Source organism: Diceros bicornis, chromosome 7, assembly GCF_020826845.1.
Source record: "Diceros bicornis minor isolate mBicDic1 chromosome 7, mDicBic1.mat.cur, whole genome shotgun sequence".
Classification (NCBI taxonomy): domain Eukaryota; kingdom Metazoa; phylum Chordata; class Mammalia; order Perissodactyla; family Rhinocerotidae; genus Diceros; species Diceros bicornis.
Genome location: NC_080746.1, coordinates 87,746,014 through 87,752,896, shown reverse-complemented (window position 1 = coordinate 87,752,896; position 6,883 = coordinate 87,746,014). Strand labels below are relative to the sequence as shown.

The following is a 6,883-nucleotide window of genomic DNA, read 5'->3' as shown; positions in this document are numbered from 1 at the left end:
CCAGCCGTGTGATCCCGCTTCTTGTGCCTGGAATCCCTCAGCCCGTTCATGGCGGGGAGTCCGGAGTCTCTGAGCCACAGGAGGTGCTGGCCCCGCGTTTACATTCTCTTTACAGCTGGCTCTTAGAGTCATCATTTAAAAATCCTTCAGGAGCCCAAGTTTTAAAAATCCAATCCCTCTAGCAAGCACTTTTCATGTCCTGATATGTCCTGATCCTTAGGCTAGAACTACAGAATTTTAAAGCTGGAAGGGGCCCGAGACCCGGCTCCTGAGTTGGGTTGGGGTGGATGGGAGGGATTCAGTGAAGGTCACACAGCAAGTCCATAGTTACAGTGGGACTGGGACCAGAAGCACAAATACTGATATCGCAAGTAGAGTTGAGCTGTTTGCCAACTGCAAAGAAATTATAAAAACAAATTCTTGGCTGAAAACTTGAAAGGATAGGTTTGGAATGTTATCTTAATGCACATTACAATCTTGAAGTTTCTTGTCATATCCTAGATAAAGTACTGTGTTTATATTTTATTCACGTCCATGCAAAATGGCTTCTAAAAATAAATGCCAAGAATTCTCCCTGACATGGTGTGGTTCACATTTCTTTGCTTATATTTTGTTTCTTTTCTGACAATAGAGTATTTTATGATTAAAACACTCCTCTCCTCCTAGCACTATAGTTTTTCCCCATATAATGATACAATTACATAAATACTGTGTGGTGTTGGAAATCTTTAAAGAACCCATTTCACATTTGAGGGTAAAGTCTTATCTTAAAATTACTTTTAGAAAACATATCAGACATACAGAGCTGTCAGCTTTAAAACGGTACCCCCAATTTTATGTTAACTTATTATCTAAAGTGCAGTATTCTCTGGCACATGGATACATCTATAACCACAAAGATTAGTACTCAGCCAAAAAAAAAAGTTTTTAATTTTTCATTACCTCCTCAGGACACTACCTGGCTGCAATCAGACATTTAAAATTCCCATATGATTGTTCAGCGCCTCAGAGAAGTTAACCCTTAAATTTCCAGCAGAAAACCTACCAGACAATACTTGACTATTAAGAGTAGTACTGGCGGTCAGAGCATGGATTTGGGATCCACACCACCAGGGGTCAAAGCCCAGCTTTACTAGCTGAGTGACTCTGGGCAGGTTCTTAGCCTCATAAAATGGGCATAGTATTAGCACTTGGCTCTTATGGTTGTTGTAAGGATGACATGAGACAATGTGTGTAAAGTGCTTAGAACAGCCTTTATGCACAGCAGGGCTCAGCTGACGCCACATTGTTAGAATCTGCTCTTTAAACTACAGAGGACTGAACCTTCACGAAGAAAGTTAAAGATGAAAATTTAAAAACTAGATACACCTAAGTGATCATGTTATATCTGGATTCTAACAATGGAATTGTTATGTGAAATAGAATCATAAACCTATATAGGCCATACGCTTAGATTTTAAAGATTTATTCCACAACCTGATACACACAATAAATGACACTGTAAATTCCCAATTTTTAACTAGAAGAAGTTTGACTCTGGAAATCAAACAACAATGTTCTAATAATGAGCTCTAGAAAATCATTCTCACTTGGTAGCTACCTGAAAGCTGTGACTATGCTTTGCTCACCGTGATTTGCCCAGCATTTTGCTCACTGCCGTGTGGTGGGAATTTACTATGTGTGGGATGACTGACTGATTGACTGTAAGAGGAAATGCTCTTGAATTCATAGAACTTGAGAGTTAGAAGGGGCTGCCTGCTTATGATGTCACAAATAAGGAACCTGAGGATAAATGACTGAAAACTAATTACGTGGTTAGCTATTAATAGAATTGGGATCAAGGAGTTGACTCCAGGGCCTGGACGCTCAAATAAGTCATCACTTCAGTAATATTTTTCTAAAATGATTTCCTAGAAAGACCAGCCTCTTGAGATAAACATGGAGTAAAGGATGGAAGGAGTTGTTCTGTGGTCAAAGAATTTTGGAAAATGCTGAGTTAAACAAATTAAACTGTTGCTCTCCAAGAGAAAGATACAGTACGATTTGTAGCATTTCTGAAGAGAGTTTGACCATAAAACTCCTTTTGAAGGGAGCATCTTTTGGAACTGATGGTTTATGAAACACATGGAAGAAGACTGACCAGTAGGCTTCAACAAATACTTATTAAGCACCTACTACATGCAATTATCACGATAGGAACCATACAAAAAGTTGAGGTGAGTTAGACACCAACGTGCTGCTGGGGCCTTTAATGAGAGAGGGTGAGAACACTGGTGGAAGTGGGAGGGCCTTAAGAAGAAGCACATATAACTTCAGTCTACATCTGAATTTGAGAAGTGTCGTGAGAAAGGCCCAGACAGAATGCTACTGAGATTCAAAGGTCAGAGTTCCATTGAAGAAATGGCATTTGAGATGATCTTGAAGGACAGGTGTGAGTTCCTTTAGAAAAGGTCTGCTAGTTTTTGATTATCTGAAAATGTCTTTATTTTACTCTCACGCGTGAACTATAGCTTTTCTGGATATGCAACAGACAGTTACTTCTTGCCAACAGTTTGAATAGTTATTCTGCTGTCTCCTTGCATCCACTGTTGCCCTTGATAAATCTGCTGAGAGTCTAATTGCCAGGTTACCTTTCTTCTCTCTCAGGCTGCTCTTAAGATTTTCTCATTGTCTTTGGTGTTTTCTAGTTTTCCTATAACATGTCTAAGGCATAAACTTCCTTTTAATTTATCCTGCTAGAGATATGTTGTATTTCCTAAATCTGTGGACTTATGTCTTTTCAGCAGTTCTGAAAAATTCTCAGCTACTATTGCTTCAAATATTATGTCTCTTCCATTCTCTCTATCCTCTGCTTCTAAAACTCCAATTAAATGGATATTAGAATTTCTCATTCTATCTTCCATATCTAACCTTCTCTTTCATATTTTCCATTTCCTTTTTTTCCTGTGATACATTCTGAATATTTTCTTCAGATATTTCTTCAATTCACTAATTATCTCTTCAGATATTTAACATGTTCATTAAATGTTCACTTCCAACCACTTTATTTTCATTTTAGGAGTTCTTTTTCATTCTTTTCCAAATCTATATGGTTATTCCTGAGGGTCCTTTGTTACTTGCTTGTCTTTGGTACCCCACTCCTTATTTCTTTAAATGCCTCACATGTAGCCACATTTGAAAGGCAGCAAAATGTGGTGGTGAAGAGCAGAGAGTCTACAACCAAAACTGTAGCTCCACCGTGTAAGAAGTGTAGACCTGGACAAACCACTTAATCTCTCTGTGGCTCAGCTTTTTCATTTATAAAATGGTAATAATTATAGTGCTTGCTTCATAGAGTTGTTATGAGAATTAAATAAGTTAAAGTTTGAAAAAATCTTTACATTACCTAGCACTTAATAATTGCTCTATGCACTTTTGTAAATAAAAAAATATATTGTATATCTGAGAATTCCAATATCCAAAATTCTTTAGGTCTAAATTGGATGTTTGTTTTTCCACTGACTCTCTCTCTCAGTGGCTTGCCTCCTTCTGTGCTTGGTGATCTTGGATTAATGTCTTCCCTAATGTGTACATTTGTATCTGCTTCTGTTAGGAGGCAGAGGGAAAATACCAACCTGAGACCCTTTACCCCTTTTGGGGTGTCCTGGCCTAATGCAGAAGTCTCAGAATCTTGGCTTCCCCACCTTCTGAAGCTGTAGAGCTTCATACAGGGCTACTAATGGCACTGGCCCTTAGGACAACCCAATTTTATTATTTTCTTAGCACTCTTGGCTCCCAGTTGTGGTTTCAGCAGACTTTTTGGGAGAAGGGCTGTCCCTAGACAATTCTTTTACTACTTACAAGCCCAGCCATGCGTTTAAAAAGTGATCCAGTTCTTTTGTAGTTGGAAGGCCTTCAGTATCTACTTATTTATACTGCCAGAAGCTACCTACTACTTTGTATCAGTCAGAATGGGTTACTTTATGCTGCAGCAACAAATGACCCCCAAACCTCAGTGGCTTAGAAGAACAAAGGTTGATTTCCCATTTGTGTTACATGCCCATCTCAGGTCCACAGGGCCTCTGCGCCATGTCGTACTTACTCAGGGACTCAGGCTGATGGAGCTTTGACTATCTGGAACATCTTCAGTCCTGTAACAAGGGAAAGAAAAAACAGTGAATAATACTCTGGCTGTTAAAGACTTCCATCTGGAAGCAACACACATAATTTCCATTCACTTTTAATTGACCAAAGCAAGTCACAGGGCCACACTTAACTCCAAGGAAGTGCTTAGGAAGGACTGGAAATATAAGTGAGAATCACTAACAATTACTGCATGTTTTTTTCACCTAACATTATCAACGTTTTTATGTTCTTATATAGATTTGGTAACCATATATTTTTTAAAAAATTTATTGTTAAAATCTCAAACATAAAAAATGTAAAAAGAATAGTATAATAATATAACCAAGACCCATAACTATAATTTTAAATGTCTGCACAATAGTCCAGATGGGGGGTATTCGAATAAATTTTATCATGAAATATTTCAAACATACTAAATCTAAAATTATGAAAGTGTTTTTATTGTAAAAGTAATACATTTATATTTAAATATTAATATTTCATTTTGAAATTATAGTAATGTATTTAATTAAAAAATTTTAAATACAGAAAAAATAAAGAAGAATAACTAGAATTTTAATAGATGTGCATTCCAAATGGAAGAGGAAGTGCCAGCAAATGTAGTGAGGTACATGAGTATAGAGCATGTTTGCAGGAAAGCAGGTAGTTCTGTTTTGCCAGCATATAGGCCACTAATGGGAAGTAGGAACAGAAAGTTAAGTGGAAACCTTATCGTGGAGAGCTCTGCATGCCAGATGGGAACTTCATTCAGGAAGGAGTGGAAAACCATTGGACATTTTCCAGTAGAAAAATAACATAAATTTAATCTAGTCTTTACTGAGTACCCACTATGTACCAGATACCACGTTAGACACTGAGATACAAAAATGGACAAAATGCAGTCCTCACCCTCTATTACATGATTGAACATTGATCTAGACCATAGTGGGAGAGACCAGACATCAATGCAGAGAACCAACTCAGAGGCTACTGCAACAGTCCAGGCAAGAGCTCAGGAGGGCCAGAACAGAGGACTAGCAGGGACTGGAAAGGAAGGAGTACATTGACACGTCTCATGGAGCTTGAGTCTGTAGAATGTTCTGATCACCCAGAGATGGGGAACAAGGGAGAGGAAAGACCCGCTATATTGAAAATGGTAATCATGAATGACAGGGAGAATAATAGCATCAATAGAAACAGAAACACCAGGAAGAGGGCTTGGTTTGGGGAAAAGATGATAACTTTGGTTGTATACACACTGGATTTCAGATTCCATGAGTACATCCTGGTGGAAGTACCCAGCAGGAAGCTGGATGTATGAAAGCAGAACTTGGAGGGAAGTCAGAAATCAGTCGTGGGCACAGCAGTCATAGTTTATATCCTCTGCAGAAGATACAACTGCTGAGGGAGAGGGGACTTAAAAATACTTTTTTTAAAATTGCTGGATGAACATGTGAAAATCACAGGACTGTCCTTATGAGGGCGAAGGACAAAACTATTCCTCCATCCAAGAGTCGTGTCCTGTCACAGTGAATGCAGTTCCATCCTCACAGGTCCATTCCTCTGTGTCTCAGAGGCTTCTTAGTCTCCAGTGTCCCCAGGTACAATTAGATACCCCCAAATAATCCACAGGCCTTGATCAGCCTGGGTTTGTCAGGGACTTTCCCCGATAGCTGACAGGGAGACCAAGTGGCATCAGGTTGTGTGATGCAGGGCTGAGGACCACTCACGAGATCAGGAAGAGCCTTCAGGGGTCTCCTGAGGCCCAGCTGTGGGACACACTTACACATACTTACACATATGTGTTTACCAAATGTATCGAGTGGGAATTTGGTATAAAAAGTTCAGCATGGACAAGTCAGCACTGTTACCTGGTCTGACAGTTACGGTGCTCATGTGGCAGGTTGGTTGACTGAAACATTAAATTGGTTCCCTTTCCCTTCATTTCAAACAGACTTCCTGGCTTTGTAATGCTTTGCCTGGAAAATTTGGGCAGGGCAAAAAATTGGATGCAGCCTCTCTTGGTAAAAGTTTTGCACCTTGGTACTCAATGCCACTGAACACTTAAATGGTTAAAATGTTAAATTTTATGTTATGTGTATTTTACCACAATTTTTAAAAATTTGATTGAATTAAATACAAAATATTTTTGTTCTGAGTATTCTGATATATGTATGTTATAACAAGAAATAAACATAGTGCTTATCATCTTAAAGAGAAGTCTTGCACCTTGGGTGACCAGGAGGGGTGTTCTGAAGAGGGATAGCCTGGGGAGGGTGCCTTTGAGAAGTGAGCAGCTAGGAGAAGAGATTCCCCATCAGGAAAGAGTGCAGGATCATCCGATCGGGCTCTGCCCCCCACTTCCCGGCAGCATCCAAATGACAGCATCCGTAGCAAGGGGCTGCATGTGCTCCCAGGGAGGCTGATCCTGGCCAAGGCCTGGGCGAGGGGCAAAAGTGCCTGCTCAGCCTGGAACGCAGGGCAGCGGTTTGGCCTCTTCTGTTCACCCTACTTCTCAGCTCCTGGAACAGGGCTGGCACGTGGTAGGTCTTCAATAAATATTTGTTAAGGGGCCAGCCCGGTGGCATAGCAGTTAAGGGCGTGTGCTCCACTTCGGTTGTCCGGAGTTCGCATGTTCGGATCCCGGGCAGACCAACTCATCTCTTGTCAAGCCATGCTGTGGCAGGTGTCCCACATAGAAAGTAGAGGAAGATGGGCACGGATGTTAGCCCAGGGCCAATCTTCCTCAGCAAAAAGAGGAGGATTGGCATTGGATGTT

The 6,883-nt window shown here is 40.2% G+C and overlaps 1 long non-coding RNA gene across 1 annotated transcript; it reads right to left on the bottom strand.

Annotated features, from left to right (window-relative positions):
• Window positions 1-331: 331 nt before the first annotated feature.
• Window positions 332-6,394, bottom strand: LOC131408149 (uncharacterized). Its single transcript, XR_009220701.1, has 3 exons — window positions 6,334-6,394; window positions 4,082-4,130; window positions 332-393 (listed from the first exon to the last, which is right to left on the bottom strand). It is a non-coding gene; the product is annotated as an uncharacterized LOC131408149 (long non-coding RNA).
• Between the last annotated feature and the right edge of the window lie 489 nt (window positions 6,395-6,883).